Source organism: Coptis chinensis, chromosome 7, assembly GCF_015680905.1.
Source record: "Coptis chinensis isolate HL-2020 chromosome 7, ASM1568090v1, whole genome shotgun sequence".
Lineage (NCBI taxonomy): Eukaryota > Viridiplantae > Streptophyta > Magnoliopsida > Ranunculales > Ranunculaceae > Coptis > Coptis chinensis.
Genome location: NC_141462.1, coordinates 89,264,724 through 89,281,517, shown reverse-complemented (window position 1 = coordinate 89,281,517; position 16,794 = coordinate 89,264,724).

Below are 16,794 nucleotides of genomic sequence, written 5' to 3'. Positions count from 1 at the left end.
TACTTTTATTGGCATTGGAAACACATCACATTATGGCGGGTAACGTTCCGCGGTTTAATGAATCTTCCACTTATTTGATGGGATGGTTAAGAGATTACCTATGGTTAAACTCTTCACAACTTATCAATGGGTATAACCCTTTTGGTATGAATAGTTTATCGGTATGGCGTGGATGTTCTTATTTGGACCATCATACTTCGCCGACCATCGATGAACCGATCGGATTAACCAACCAAAGTTAGCGGTCATTATGTATTGAGCGAGGCAAAAGCGCCGGTAACGATCGGACGATAGTAAAAAGTCATGGCAAACCCGTAGCTACTTGTACTAAAAACAAGTAAGCGTAATCCCCTAGACAATAAAATATGTTGACATGAAGAGGAACATATTTACTAGTTATATCATCTGCAATCGCTTTGAATCTCGAGGCTCTTGAACCAATCATATACTTTATTGAGATAGGTAAACCAAGGGAACTCCCCTCCTAGAACTGTATATGAGAATTTCATCTCATCTGACTCAAGCGAAACACCCCAATACTTGGTTGCAACGGATATGTAATAGAAAGTTTTAAACTTCTTCTTATTCTTAGTCCCCGGATTAAATTAAATCTTCTCACGAAGATACTGAAGGGAAAAAACCCTCAAGCTTTTTTTGTGATGATAATGCCAAAATATCAAGTCGGCTCATTCGTCTTTATGTTGATATTTACAGGCCTCTTGAATCTTCTTTGTCCCTATTTTTATTTATTTTATTTATTGATAGGAATTCTCTTGTTGAGACCCTATGAATCGATTTGAAACCTCGATTCATACTAGAACCACGATGATTGAATAAAGCCCCCAAGCTAAGCCCAAAGGTTCTCTGAGTAAGAACCTTTTTATTATCACTTATTCAATTAATAGATGAAATAACTAAAAATTAGGAGAAACTTTTGTCCGTTGGTCAAAATAAACAAATTTTGAAGGAAGAAACCCCTTCGATTTATAATTTTATAATTATAAATCTTTGAAATTTATATATATATATATATATATATATATATATATATATATATATATATAAGAAATGCCCATGATGATGAAACACCAATTAAATGTGTAGCAATGGGGATCATGGTTATATAAGTACCACCAACACTACCCTGAAATAAATAAACAAAATAAACAAAAGCAACACTATGTCCAGTAGTTTTGAGAAGTTATTTGCAAATGTGGCCATCATGGTTATATATATATGTTGCTCATGATATAAAAAAATTAATTAAGTTTTGAACACTTGTAAATAAATAAACAATTGTACATACATTACAACAGAAGGGGTTTTCAGCAACGCACCCTTTTGCAACACCAAAAAGTTGTTGCTAAAAGGTCACCAATTGCAACGCTGTATGGGGCTGCTAAAAGTTTGGTGTGCTATTGTATAGGTTGTGCATGAATTTATCTATTGCGGCGCCTCTTTTGTGGCCAATGGATGTAAATATATTTTGAAAAAAAGAAAAATGTAATTTTTAGGAGAGGCTTTATCATTTACAATGCTATTGGCGGGTAAAGTGAATTTGACCTTTTGCGGCGTCACTTGCGTTGTAACAAATGTTTTCTGAATGATTTATATTATTTAGTATAGCCTTTGTTGCGATGAGATTGGTGTTGCTAATGGGCTTCTTTTTAGGCGGGTCTTATTATTTTTGGAATTGGAACCTGATGGGGGGGCCTATTTTTTACGTTAGCATTTCGAACTAAAATCTAAAATGTGAAAGCCCTAAAAGACTTTCTCTTTCTTTAACTTTCCTTGAACCACCGCCAACTTCCCATCTCCCACCGTAACATTATCTAACCACTCTCTCTCTCACAACAATGCAACCATCGGCAATAAGCTTTAACTTTTGGTTACTCCTCCACATCCGACCGAGCTTTGATTTTCAAGGTTGGTTCTCCTGCTTAATTAGTTTTCTTTTGTTCTCTGTGTGTTTACTCTACAAGCTAATTCTCTCAATTAATTTTCTCGGTTGATTTAAAATTTTGGAACTACTAGACAAAGAAAAAATGAATCTTCAAATTTTAAGGTTGGGTGTTTTTTTTTTTTTTTTCCCTTTAGTACTCATTTAGATTCGGGTTGGTTTTTCTTTAGTTTGTTTGAATTGTTTATTGTAATTTGGTTTTGAAATGAAATAAAGTTTGGTTTAGGTGTTGGGTTAGTCAAAGCTTCAACTTTTGGTTAATCTCCCCCCTCACGTTGGTTAGTTTTCTTAAGGGATTAATATAATTAATCGATTTGTTTGGAATATATATATATATATATATATATATATATATATATATATATATATATATATATATATATATATATATGTCTGTTTTAGGTCTTTTGTTGTTGGATTTTGGCTACATCGACCTCGACAAGTGATTCAATTATTATTCCTGTTTATTTGTTTCTTTTGTAATTACTGTACATTTCGAATTCTATTGCATATTGAAAATTTTAATATTTTATTTTCTTATCTGGAACTTGTGTAATGGGATGTGCTAGATATATATGTAAGGGGGTGTGAAAAGTTCAATCAATCCCATTACGTTTACTGACAGCTGAGGTGGTGGTTTTCTCTCATGCATCCCCTTTGTCATAGAAATCTTGTATCATGATGCAATGTAGAGTTTATGATTCTAGTCTTGCAAGTGTCAGTTGATAGTTTGTTAATTCGTTTATGATTTCCTTGGCAGAATAAAGAATTGTTTGGAAGCCTTAAAGCTACCATTTCACTTGGTCAGGTCTATTCAAATTTATGCTCTTCTTTTTCGTCTTTTGGATTCTATGTGTTTGTGAGTTTGCACGCATGTTAGCTTGTGACTATAGTTTACGAAGTGACCATACTTCATTTTGAGAATCTATTTGATTAAGCTAGGTAGCTCAATCTGTAATTGATTGGAATTGTAAATAGGAATGCATCTTTTATGAAATAGTTACATATACTTTGCCACTTGGGCATCTCAATACAACATTTTTTATTGGTTCTCTAGACAATTTAAACCTGACACACAAACTTTAACTTGGTACTTGGTGGCTAACAACTTAGCACAATGGAACAAACGTACATGGCTTTCATTTTGTAGGACCAAGTTTCAGAAGTTTGTCTTTGTGACCAGCTGGGCACATTTGCAATTCTTATGTTATGTGAAATCTTTGTGGTAAGGTTGAGGTTGCTGCTAAGGGGTTAAAGTTACATAATTTTTTTGTTAATGTTAAAGTGCTTTTAGACTCCCTTTCAAACTTTGTGGAGAGATTTTTTACGTCCATGCATTTTCCTTCCTACATTTTTTTTGGGACCAATAATTTCCTTTGTACTTTGAAGATATTTGTTTCTTTTCCGTGTTTTATTAGCAAACATTTGAAGCTAAAGCTTCCCACCAAACATTTGAAGCTAAAGCTTCCCACCTAAGGAGGGATATACATTTTGTACAAGTACTGAGCATGATCAATCTACAATATGTGTCCAGGTTAGTGTATATTACAAATGTAGTGTTATTCAAATAGTTCATGCTTATCTTATGTTTTAACAATTCCTTGTTTCTTATATTTTCACATAGAGAAACGTCCAGTCTCATCTTATGTTTGCCCGCTACACCTGATCTGTTTACTTACTTACTCTTACACTGCTAACTCGCCCCTTTGTCAAACAGGAAACTTCTGATCTACTTCTGCCGGGTTGGTTGCTTGCTTCCAAAGCCCTAAGCAACAGGTCCCATCTTTGTCTTTGAACTAGAACAGCTAACTTCGGACTCGGGGACACCGACTTGTTAGCTGCAGGTACGAACGTAGAGAGTTTGTTAGGTCCCATCTGGTCTACAAAAATAGAACTAGAACGCGAACTACTAGCTTTAGCTACAGGGACAGTTTCACCGACCTAACAACCAATAAACTACGGCTGGAATCATCCTATTTATTTCCACTTCCTTATAGGCACCTCTAGAAAGCTTTGGTACGGACTCCAAGGATGACTCCCATAGCCCCAAAAAGGCAAAGGGAGTAATCCATTGAGAGTCAGTGAACGAGTAAAAGAATGTATGTAGCTCCGGATTGTTCTTGTTCTCTCCAGACTGTCTGTCCTGTCGGACAAATAGGTTTACTTTGAGTACAGGTTCCACACAAGCCTAGGCTAGGGCAAGAAAAGGATAAGTCAACCCCTAAGGGATATTCTATCTTAACTTGCCAGTCTAGGTGTATGAATTTAACGTCACAGTACACAGCAGTGATATCTTGGCTTCGATGCTTGTCGAGGAGTGCCACCGTATCCGCAGGCTATAGCCAATAGTTAATGGAGCCAGGTTACCGCATGTCTACGGGCCACACTCCAATCAATGCCTTCTTGTCCTTGAGTCCAGTAGTTCGATTCATGTTCTTGGGAATACCAGTCCTCCCTAGGCAAGCTACTTTGTTTTAGGTCGGGGAGCTCATCATGCGACTATCTTTGAGACGGACATGCTTGTCTCGGTGAATACATTGCTTAGCCTGAAATGAACACTTTCGGTTTCATTGATCACTCTACTAATAAGAATTTGTGTTTCCTTCCGAAGTATTCGGGGTTTAAGATGAGCTTACCAAATCTGTTTTAAGTTTCCTAATGCCTTTTCCTATCTTCATAGATAGTATGCACCGACATTCGTTTTCCTATTCAAACTATGCATTAGCTCGTAAAGCTCCTCCCCGGCTTTCTCTTTAGTTTGACTAGTGAGATTAACACATTGGCTTTTTGAAGTCCTAGAAAACGAATTAAAAGGACACTCCGCCCGGGTTAAGGGACCGATAAGGTATAAAACCGTGTTCTAGGCCATAAACTAATAGGCATTGAGTTCAATAATGTGTGTAGCTTCTTTTGTGAGCAAAGTCTGGGGACGAGCGCTAAAAAAGCTAAAGAAAGGGAATAGGTAGTCGTATTACGATGTTGAACCGGTTTTGTAGTTGAGCTTGTTTGCTTGATTTACTTGATGTTTAGCCTTGCTTATTTTATTGTTTGGATCTGCTTCCTTTGCGGCCTCTATCTGTAGTTAGCCTATTCTCGATTGGCATGTGAAAACGGCCGATTCTCCCCGAGCGAATTACCCGATCCGACGTAGGGAGAAAGTAGACACGCCTTATCCCACACGGGATAACCAGTCCCAAAGCGCTAGTTATAAAACCGAAAAGGAGAACAACCATATTCTGTTCTCCTTATAAAACGGGTTGCGACTAGTTCTCACCGAGGAAGTGGTCCACACTGGAGACCAGCGAAAGCCGAAATGCATCGGCATCTAAAATCCATCTATTCTATTGTCTTATGCAGGACATACCGTTCAACAAGCTCAACACTTCGACTGAAGCCTAGCCTATAGTATAGAAGTAAGAGGGTGTATATATGGGCATAAACGACCGGTGAGGTGGAGCATCCTTTTCCCGGTTCGCCTCTAGAGTTGGGTCATACTCAACTCGATCCTGGTTTGGTTGGCCTAACCTTGATGAAGGAGTGGATAACATAACCCCAGAGAGTTTGAAGTGAGGAGCCAAAGGAGTGACAACTGATTCAAACCCACGACCATAGTAGTTTACGATCCGAATCGACTAGCACTAGAAAGCAGCAGACCTCCCAGGCGGTCATGTTTCTCAACTTTGCAATCTCGCATCGACTTGGAATTCAGTAGCATTCGCTTTCAAAAAAGCTTGTCTTTGCCTCTACATCGCCTTTCGCCCCTATCGCGACCTCTTCAAACCATAGCGGTTTCAAATCGCGACGAAAGCAAAGATCATCCTCGCGTGTGATCATGTTTCTCAACTTTGCAATCTGCATCAACTTGGGATTCTGTAGCATTGCTGCTTCAGCAAAAGCTTGTGCTGCCTCTGCATCAGCTTCTGTTTCCTTTGCAGCCTCTTCAACTTCAGCCATAGCAGTTTCTACGTCTGAAACTCCATGTGGGACATACTGTTCAGCAAGGGTGCTTTCACTCTTTCTTTCCCTTTTATAGGCGTGAACTCTAGTTTCAAGTAGGTTTTCCCGAGCGTTTATGGGCTGTTGGATAATGTAGATAAAGAACAATTCTAGTCTGAATTAGGTGAAGTGGGTACTATCTGTGATTTCCCTTGGTGCCTAGCCGATGCACATTCAATGTAGTCAGATACTCCAATGAAAAATGAGGGGGTTTCAGAAGTAATAGATGTAAAGAGATTCAATGAGTTTACTAACAATTTTGGTTTACATTGGAGGGAGCTCAATTAACACATGCTAACAAGCACTTGTGGCCTTCAATGAGCAGATTAGACTAGTTCTTAGTTTCACCTTCCTGGGTTTATCACTTTGATGATCATACTGAGATGGATTATGATATTGTTATAGAATTCCAATTCCAAATCGGTGTTGTCGAAAGGCTTTTAAGTTCGAGCTCATGTTGTTGGAAAAGTAGGAGATCTGACTATCAGGGTCGTCAATAGAAGGACGGCAGATTCAAGATGAGGTTTATCTTGTCGCTAATGAACTCATAGATTCAAGAAGACTATCTGGTATTACTATTTTTTTTGTAAGATCGATTTTACAAAGGCTTTTGATAATATTAGTCAGACATTCCTTGACTACCTTCTTATGTGATATGATTTTGTGGAGAAGTTGGATTAAGACATGCCTTTCAGCTGCTTATTTTTCAGTAATGATTAATGGCACTCCAGTGGGTTATTTCACTAGCTCGAAAGGATTAAAGGCGGGGAAGGTCCTCTTCCCCCCTCCTTTTGTGTTGGTTATTGAAGCTATAACCAGAATGGTACTGCATGCATAAAATAGGGGTCTTATCAGTTGGTTTAAAGTGGTGGAAAAGTGGAGGATTAAGGCAGGAAGGTCCTCTCTTCCCCTCCTTTTCGTGTTGGTTATTGAAGCTATAACCAGAATGGTACTGCATGCATAAAATAGGGGTCTTATCAGTTGGTTTAAAGTGGTGGAAAAGTGGAGGATTAAGGCAGGAAGGTCCTCTCTTCCCCTCCTTTTCGTGTTGGTTATTGAAGGTATAACCAGAATGGTACTGCAGGCATAAAATAGGGGTCTTATCAGTTGGTTTCAAGTTGAGCTTGTTTGCTTGATTTACTTGATGTTTAGCCTTGCTTATTTTATTGTTTCATTGGTGATAACTTTATGACACGAGGTTTTTTAATGGTTTGACATTTACATGTACAATTTAGTTCAAAATCTATTAGCTTTTGGCTATTTTGGTCTTCTTATTTGATATGTACCTTCATGAATGTGATCGAGTTATAACTTTGATAAGTTCTTTCTAAACTTTTGGCCATGGGCACCAATTTACGCATATAGGAGGTGCATAGTTTCACATGCATTGCCAACTTGTGTATATTAGGTTTATTACTATTTCTAATAAATTTACTAAAGTGATTTTTTTTTTTTTTTAATTTGTTGTACCAGATTGGTCAATTGGTCGCCAGAAGTAATAGAATCAAGAAGAAGCTCCGAGTGGATGCTGCTCAAATTAGCATGTTATAGACATTATTTGTGGAAGTTTAGTTTTGAATAATTCGTCTAAATTTAGTTGAACGTTGTTAAGATTATGTGAGATGATGCTTTTTCGAAAAAAATAGTTATGTGAATTCTTTAAGATCTTTTGTATTGAATGATTTAGTAATGAAATTCATTTTGTTATGATTTGTGGTGAATTGTTATAGGGTTACTGTGTTCTATAAAAATTGTTTTGGGCAGGATTATGAATTGCACCATTTGTAATGCTAAATGCGTCCTAAATAAAGCGTGTGCTTTTATGAAATTTATATCATTCGCAACAATTTTGGTGTAGCTAAAAGCTTTGATTCTACCGTAACGTAGACACTTTTTGCCACACTTGGTGTGTCGCTAAATTTATGGACGTCTTTTGCCACGCCAAATATACAGCTAAAAATTCAAACTTTCCGCACTGTGTAGCCAAATATTTAAACTTTCCGCAATGGAAATATTGTAGCAAAAGGTTGCCTTTTGCGACGCCTAGTTGTGTAGCTAAAGGTATTACTTTTGCAACGCCATCCTAGTTGTTACAAGCTCTCTTTTGCGATGCCAAGCGCTGCAAATAGTTTGAAATAAATTTGGAATTAATTTAATTTTTCATAAATAAAGTAGCAATAGAATTAGTGTATTAGCAGCGCCCATAGGCGTCGTAACAAACTAGGAACATTTGCCACGCCACTTTTGGCATTGCATTTGAGTATTTGAGACACTTTTTAGCCACGCCTTTGCAACGCCATTTGGTGCGTTGCGACATATCTTTTGCCACGCTCAAAGGCACCTTTAGCGATAGGGTATGGCGCTGCTAAAAACACGTTCTGTTGTAGTGATACAATGAATTGTAATGATGGCCTATTTATTTGAGGAATGAAAGAAAAGTAAGATCACAACAACAGAGTCTAGAATTGCATAGCCGAATCTCAATGCACACACCACGTACCTTCTATCTCTGATCCATCTATTTATTGTCAAAAGCTGGCAACGGGGATCACTTGCTTTGCTAATTGGTACTTCAATTGGATTATACTTTGCTCAAAGAATGCTTTGCTAAACATAGTGTACATTGCACCAATTTGGGTAGGTGTCTTTTTTCTAAAACCTAGTACAATGTGTGAGGTTATAGTCCATGAGTAAGTATGGAAATGGAAACATGATCTTTTGATCCAAAACATCAATGAGTAAATACTGAAATTCACATCCGTAAGTAAGCTTCCACTCAATAAAGCCGTTTAACGATAAGATAAGTGGAATAGACCAAATCGGTAACCATATGAATCGAAGTTATCAAACCAAATTTAAGTCAGAAATCGCAGGCCAACAAAATTAGACCAAAACCAGATAGCATATGCTGCTTGATCAATTGGAATTGCGGCAACATAATGTGTTTGCGTGTCTGTGTTTTTTTGGTTGAACACATGTTATGATACTATAAAAGGAGAAATAGGAATTTAAATGGGTGAAATAAGAAAAATTAAAATACAAAATGAAAATTAGGGAAGGAGTATACCAATGAAATACGGAAAGAAAGTAAAAAAAACGTGTATTGATTCTCCTCTTACCACTCGCCTCTTTCAATCTTCAGTGGGAGAATCGAGGAAGGAAGAAATTCAACAGGGTTGTTCGAGAGGTAAAAAAGAAGGCTTTTATTGAGACCTGAGAATGCCCATTGCCTCTTCAATTTTCATCAAGTTAATATATTGTAGCAACGTTTCATTGTTTAATGTCCTCTCCAGATACTCCTTAAAATTGTTCATACGTTGTTGTTGTTGTTGTTGTTGGTCCCCTAAAGGTGGCAAAAAGATTACTGGTGCTCTAACTCTTAATAAGTATGAGAGAGGAAGTGGGAGTAACGGCGTCTTGAATAATCTAATTGATTTTTTGGTGAATAAAAAGGAAACGTTAGCAATAGCAATAGGGGAGAGGAAAAGTATTGGATACAAGTCCGTTTTATGAGAGGTAATGAAGAGTCTATTAGAGTCCCAACCCACAAACCCGTCAACAATATATAATGTTTTAATGTGCTAACTCACAAATTGTGTTTTGGACCCTTAATCACAACTATTACGTTTAACAAATTAAAGCTAATAGTTAAGAATTATTTTATGCCTTTATTCCAATTTTAATTGGCATTTTTACATTTAATGTGTTTTAAAAGACTACTCAAAGATGTTTTAAAACGATTCAAAGCGTACATCTGCCACCCATCAAACTCAGATCCCTACGAAATCCCAACCATCCTTTGTCGTCCCATTTTGTTTTATTATAATAGACTAGGTATAACCCGTGCCTATGACACGGTTGGTTATTAGGCACTAATTATATCGAATGGAGTTGCTTATTATGTTTTAAAGACATGTACATCTTGTGATCCCATGTGAAAAAGTGTCATTTGACTTGCTATACTGGAATAAGAACTGACAACCATAATTGACTTACTAAAAGCTCTCAATGGAAAGAAGTTCTTCCAAAAAGAAAAAAACCCAAATTGAACCTAGCATAATGTAATATTCTACTATGAATAATAGAACCTGTATTTCTTTGAACATCTGCGTAAGAAATTATTTTTTTATGCCCGACTTTATATCCTCAATCTGCTTCTGCAAACTGATGACTTTTTTCCGGACAATTTTGAAACATAGATTAATTAGACTGATGTTTCGTTTTGCAATTCTAAGCTTTTGTCTTTTTTCTACCAGTTCTTCATAGTTGTAATCTTTTACTTCAAACGTATACACATGACGCAATAAGTCAATTGCTCCTCTGACAATGTTTTGATGCTTCTTGTATTATTAATGGTGTTCCTTCAAATTTGTATATCGGTGGTTTGTATTCCAAATGTTTCACTTATATTATCGGAATAGTTGTAATGAGATTGAATAGAAAAAGCAAACTTAGGAAAATGTAAATACAACATGCTTATTAAAGGACATATCATTTAACATATGAAAAAACATATTGTGTCAGTTATGACAAATTCATATTTTTTTCACCCAAGTCTAACGGATAATCATTACCTTAGAATCGAACATTACAAATTCAATGCTAATGGCGCAATTCTTCTTCAAATTAATTGGTTTCCACATCCGTGTAACTCGAGCCCTAATCTTCCACCGGTCCGTTCGAGTGTGAAGTTTGTCGAGATCGGTACATGAATTGCTAATTCAACATTTTCTCCGGAAGCTATTATTTGGAAAATTCAATATGTTAAACCGGGAAAATGGGAAACGTGTCAAAATGCCTTAAAATTCAACAGGAAAAAGATCCGTCTCGGTATCATAAACGATTAGCATAAGGCGTAATAAAAAATCATAACTATTCGGCATACTGATCAAGCATAAATCAAATACATACACCATAAACATTACAAAGAAACTAACTAAACACATCGTGCACTTATAAGAGTCACAACATAAATTTAAAACATTAAACCCAAAAGGAACAAAGTGAAAAAATGGAAAACCACCATAATGTTGGTTTTAATGCGCTCGACTCCGCAATGGTGTTTGAATACCCACCATACACTTGTCTACCCACTAACAAAATCTCAACCTAATCCGACCTTGCCTTAACAACCTAATGTCTAAAAAAATTGCAATTTACAACTCAATATCATTTGAAAGCATAGGAAATGTATATGTAGTTTAAATATATATTATACGGTGAACAGGTAGTAAGCACTGTCTTTTTTTATATTCACAATCCTACATTCATGGGAAAAATAAGAAAAAGACGGCGCCTCTAACCTACATCCAGGACCAAAAAATTGTAATGAACCAAGGTGCAATAAAACCTCACAACAATTCGGCAAGTTGGGTAAGCATAAGGTACCCAACTACAATGAATATATTTGTACTTTTGTTTACTTGACTTTTACTCTAATAGGATGAACATGAACTGAAAAGACAGAGGAGGATGCAGGCTAATGGGGAGTTTGCTAGGAGGTCAAGATCAAAGAGCTACAATTAATTAAAGATAACTATTGGGATTCCAAATGTAATAATTCATTTAATCTGCAAACCATTTTATTCATGGGAACTCTTAATATATTTACAAAACATTTAATTTATTAAATAAATTTCAACGGTGTCAATAAGAATTAGCGAGAATTAGCCTCAAAGGGGTTTCAAAACGATATCTACCGTACACATGTCCCCCATTCATTGAATTTCTTGATTTACACTAATGGTTAAAAAAACAAATATAGTAGAAAAATGAATTATATGAAATTCAATTGATCTACAATTATTTTTCTCTAAATTAAAAGCTGCATATTAGTAAAAGAGTATAAGAACAAAAAGTTATATGATGAGGAAGTACATGCACTTATTCGATCACCTCCTCATTTGCTTAAAAAACTGAGTGACTATTGGCGAGCATCCGTTAGTGTGGCTGACAGTTTGTAAACTTGGTCTTGGTATTGTAAAAGTTTCAAGAATAGGAAAAACAGTTAATCTAAAGGGTCTTAAGTATAGTAGCATGCATCATTATAAAGATTAGGAGGCTCTTGTACTAACTCTATTACGCTACTTCTAATAACATAATAGTTGGAAGGCGTAGCAAAGCATGTTTTGTGGCCCATTCACAAGTTTTATGTAAGAGCTCGTGAAACAAAGCTCGTCCTATAAGGGACCAAGCTAAATTAGAACAAACAAACAGAGAACATGAATTGGGAAAGCAACAGTTAGAAAAGATGGAAAAGTAAGCTACTTCGATTAGGTATTTTAACATGTTGCTGCTGAAGTATATACTACTCCACTTTCAAGAAAGATGCTACTTCACTTGCCAGTGCATGGTAGAATCATGATCATTAGGAGGGTCATCAATTATATAGTTTTTTTTTTAACATAAATTAGAGATACCAATTTAATATTTGGTTAAATATAAACGGATAGCTTTTTACGGGGGTTTTTAGCAACAAAAATGACATTTGTTTTATAAGCAACTGTCTTAAAACATGCTCAATACGTATTAGTTCAACTTTGACCCATTTAGTTTGAAGACCATGCTCCAGGACTCTTTCCTAATTAACTCTTGTGTAAATTCAAAAAAATACTAAAAAGACCTTAATGGGTGAGACACATAGAAAGATCAAGGCAGCAGGTGTAACACAAATATTCCAATATCACTAAACGACTATACTAAACGCTGAATGCAAATAAAGCTTCTAAGTGGAGTGAGAAATCCCGAATGAGCATGTTATGAACTGAAGTAAAGAAATATAACATGCAAGCGTAAATTGCTTAAGTCTTCAGAAACTGAGACCAAATATTTATGTCACACCGTAATACTTTATAAAGAAATAGATGATATATTACCACTGAAAAGATTCATTCTAGGCTAAGATTTTGAGGTTTGTGAGATATACTGTAAAGCCTAACCCATAAAATTAGATATTCTCATTAATGTGAAATAGGAAATGATTAAATACACTTTTTTCGGTGAATTTGAAGCAGCTATGGATATTGATCAAGGGCTTGGAATAGAAATTGTGAAGGTATCAAAGGAAGACGGAAAAATATGCGTAGGGGCAGAGTTTTTACGTGGGTGATATCATATAGGATTCAAGGCCCAACACTCGTCAGCATAAGACTGCATAAAAACATTAATGAACCACAACTATGCAATACTTACTGAGTCAATTTTTTCGGTCATAACATCACGAAAGGTAAGTTCTTTCCAATTAAGAATAATATTGATTAGTGTAGCATTACAATAGGTATAATGACTTTTTTCTTAACCAAAATAATGGTAGAAACATAATAGCAGATACTTCGCAGAAACAGAACGCCGCAGAGACTTTTCTCTGTCTTAGTACTTGCTCATTACTTCAAAAAAAAAAAAAAATAAAAAAATAAAAAATAAAAAATAAAAAATAAAATAAAAATCTTCCTAGTGGTCAAGCAAATTGGATCAATCAAATTCAACGAAAGTGGCATCAACTACCATATTGTCAAAAAAACCGGATTCATATATTGGAAAAGTTTAAAAATCAATTGGACATGGGAAAAAATGGACTAACAACATCGAAACATAAAAAATCTTCAAAACTTCAGTGGTCGAAGAAGGATCGTAATAAGTAATCAGAATTCACGAGACTTTCTTTGGTTAGAGGCGGAGAAGAGATGTCTGATTGAATTCGATCACTGACGGTTCAAACACCTAACTTTGACCAAAAATCATAAACAAACACTAAGAAAACACGTTAATAAAGCAGGTAAACATAATTTCTTATCTAGATGATAAAGATGTTAAATATAATATGAACATTCCACCGGATTCGATAGGGTATGTTATTTATTTGAAGTTTTTCTAAAAGGTTCCAGCAAACAATTTAAAGGGAATTTATACCAAATGGAAAAGAGGGAAGAAGTTATAAGATAATTTGTGATAAGCACCCAAAACTGTAATATTAAACCCCGAGAGACATAGCATTTTGGTCGACATGTGTTTAATAAAAATGGACTAACAACGGCGGTTTCAATTTAAATGAATATAGTGACAAAGGCGTGCATCAAAGTAAATGAATGGGGAATATTTGGAGTTTCCCACTCGAAAAGAAGTTTCAAAAAGAAACGAGAACCGGTCGCGGGGCGGGCCCACATATGAAGAAGCACCGGAACTTCCGGCTCAAATCGGATAAATCTAGGCCGCTTAGGAGCGTAGTGAAGTGAAAAAGTAAAGAATACGGGGAATATTTGGAATTCCCGCTCAATCTAGTAAAGCCCAAACAAAAGACTAGAGCCGAAGTTTCCAAAAAAAGAAACGTAATCGCGGGGAAGGGCCCACACATCGGAAATTTCCGAAGCTCAAATCGGGTAAATCAAACACGTTGGCTAACTTTGACCAAAAAGGAGGACAAAAGTAGTAAAACAAACACTAGGCATGAAAAGGCGGGTGGCAAGTGATGAGTTCAATTTGGTGCCACCTTGCAAGAGGAAAGACACGCACCAATTCAATGTTTGAATTGAATTGGGCTAAAAGACGAAAATAAAACATATAAAGACAAAACCTTATAAGCTAAAGGACAAAATTTAATACGGTTAAAACAAAACTTTGATTCTCAAAGTTTTGAACTTTTCAATTAGGTAACAAACAAACCCGATTAATTGTTAGGAACGTGAAGTGGTCTTCCGCCTATATATATGAGGGGGTAGCCTTCATTATTACCCCTTCAGCATATTAATGCTTTAGCTACGTTTAAATTTCTTTCTTCAGTACTTACCTTCCGCTATTTTGTTTCAGCAGCTTAATACAGTAAGTTATTTTACCTTAATAACAGTTATTTCTTTCCTTGTTTAATTTCGTCCCGCAATTATTTACTTAATGTAGGGAAGTTTTATTATTCCTCCTATGAATGGCTAAAAGGGTTATCTGCCGGGTAAAAATCGGATTGACTCGTTAATATTCTAGAATAATTAGGAATTAGACATAGAATTAACATCCCGGTCCCAAAAGACCGCATAAAGTTGGAGTGGATAGTTTAATCTAAAAATGTCTAATGAAGTGTCGTAGACTCTCCAAGTGATGTGAACTGCGTGAGCGAAATAATATACCGAGATGAGGTATTATCGAAACTCCTTATGCTAGTGAAATGCGACCTAGAGATGTGGGCATGCACTAGGGATCAAATCGACGCCGTCTCGAAACGAAATTTAGAGATGTAGTGATTTAGTAATAAAACTGTTGAAAAATGATTCTTGCATGAGCATGATTAAACTTTTATTTTACATATTAAATTTATATTATTTGCATTACCGTTATTTTAATTAAAACCAACTAAAAGAAACCTAAAAATCTTACTCACCTAAAGTTGTAACTCAGGTTGTGAACCTATCCGGTGCCCTAAGGTTTGGACGATCCCTTACTCGACCTATTACCAAAGTAAGGTAAACTTGACTAAAAGACAAAACCGGACGTTGGACTTTGACTTTGGACTTCTTGGTCGGACTTTTTCGGACTTAAGAAAAGCGAAAATCAAATAAACGTGCCTAAAGACCGTTTTATCAATTTGGAATGAAAGATTTAAGGAGAGTGGATAGTTTAAGAAGTTAATGAAGTGGTAGATGCAGCGGAAGTGACAAAGTATCTAGCCGTTTTACTTTGGCAGAAAAACCCCAATAACCAAATGGTAACGGAAATTTATAGTGTAAATTTATATTAAATCCTCAAAGGTCAAAAAAACATTTTCATTTAAAACTTTTTAATTTAAAAAAATAACACCCGCAACAACGAAAATGGGATTTGAAGTACTTATTAAGAAAGAAAACTGCTTCAGTGGTTCTTGTCTCTTTGGTAGTCAAAAGTTGGCTCGAGCAATAAAACGTTTGCATATGGTAATTTGAATGACTAACATTTAACTCAGTGTTGAGGATAGTCATTTTCTGTTTTGATATTAACTGCTTCCGTTTCTTTGAGAGCTTGGAAGGTGGGAATGAAGGAGGAGAGAGGCGAGCAGAGACGGTGCAATTTCGCATTGCAAATTTAGGGAGTTTCGTAGCCCAGCCCAGCCCAGCCCAAGTCCATAAATATTTATTACACTACACCAAAAAAGGCGTTTACTAACGGCCATAATCGTTATTAATATTTTTACTAACGCTTATATCCGTTAGCTTTGGGGTGTTACAGTCACTTAGGCAAAAATTACTAACGGGTATATCTGTTACTTTAATTAATTTTAGTAACGATTATATCCATTACTATAAATATTTGTAACAGATAGTTAATTGTTGATTGTCCTTTAAAATTGGTCGTTTGTGACAGATACAAATGTTACAAAAATTTGGCGTGCTTTGGTTACTAACATTTTAAAGATTTGGTTTGTCACGGAAATATCTGTTGGTAATAGATGTGTGACATACTACTAGTCAACTTTGGTGTAACAGATATATCCGTTACTAAATTTTAGTCCACGAAAAAAAAATTCTCCAGGTCTAATATTTTCCACCTTGCACATATTAGCTCTACCACATCTAACTATTCCATCTCACACAGATATCACACTCCACAACAACTCAAGCAACAATTGAATAATAAGAAAAACCAACAAACTAAACTTTATTGAAACAAAATCTCCAATCCAAATCACAATTTATATAGAAACAAAAACTTCGATTCAATGAGCTTTCACAACAACTCAAGTTACAAGCGAATAACAAGAAAAACCATCATATTCAATACTATTCAATACTATAGTACTTAACCCACAGTCCAAATCCCCCTTTACAAACAAAAATATTGAAATGACTTAACCTACCGTATCCATCTAAAGTTACATGACA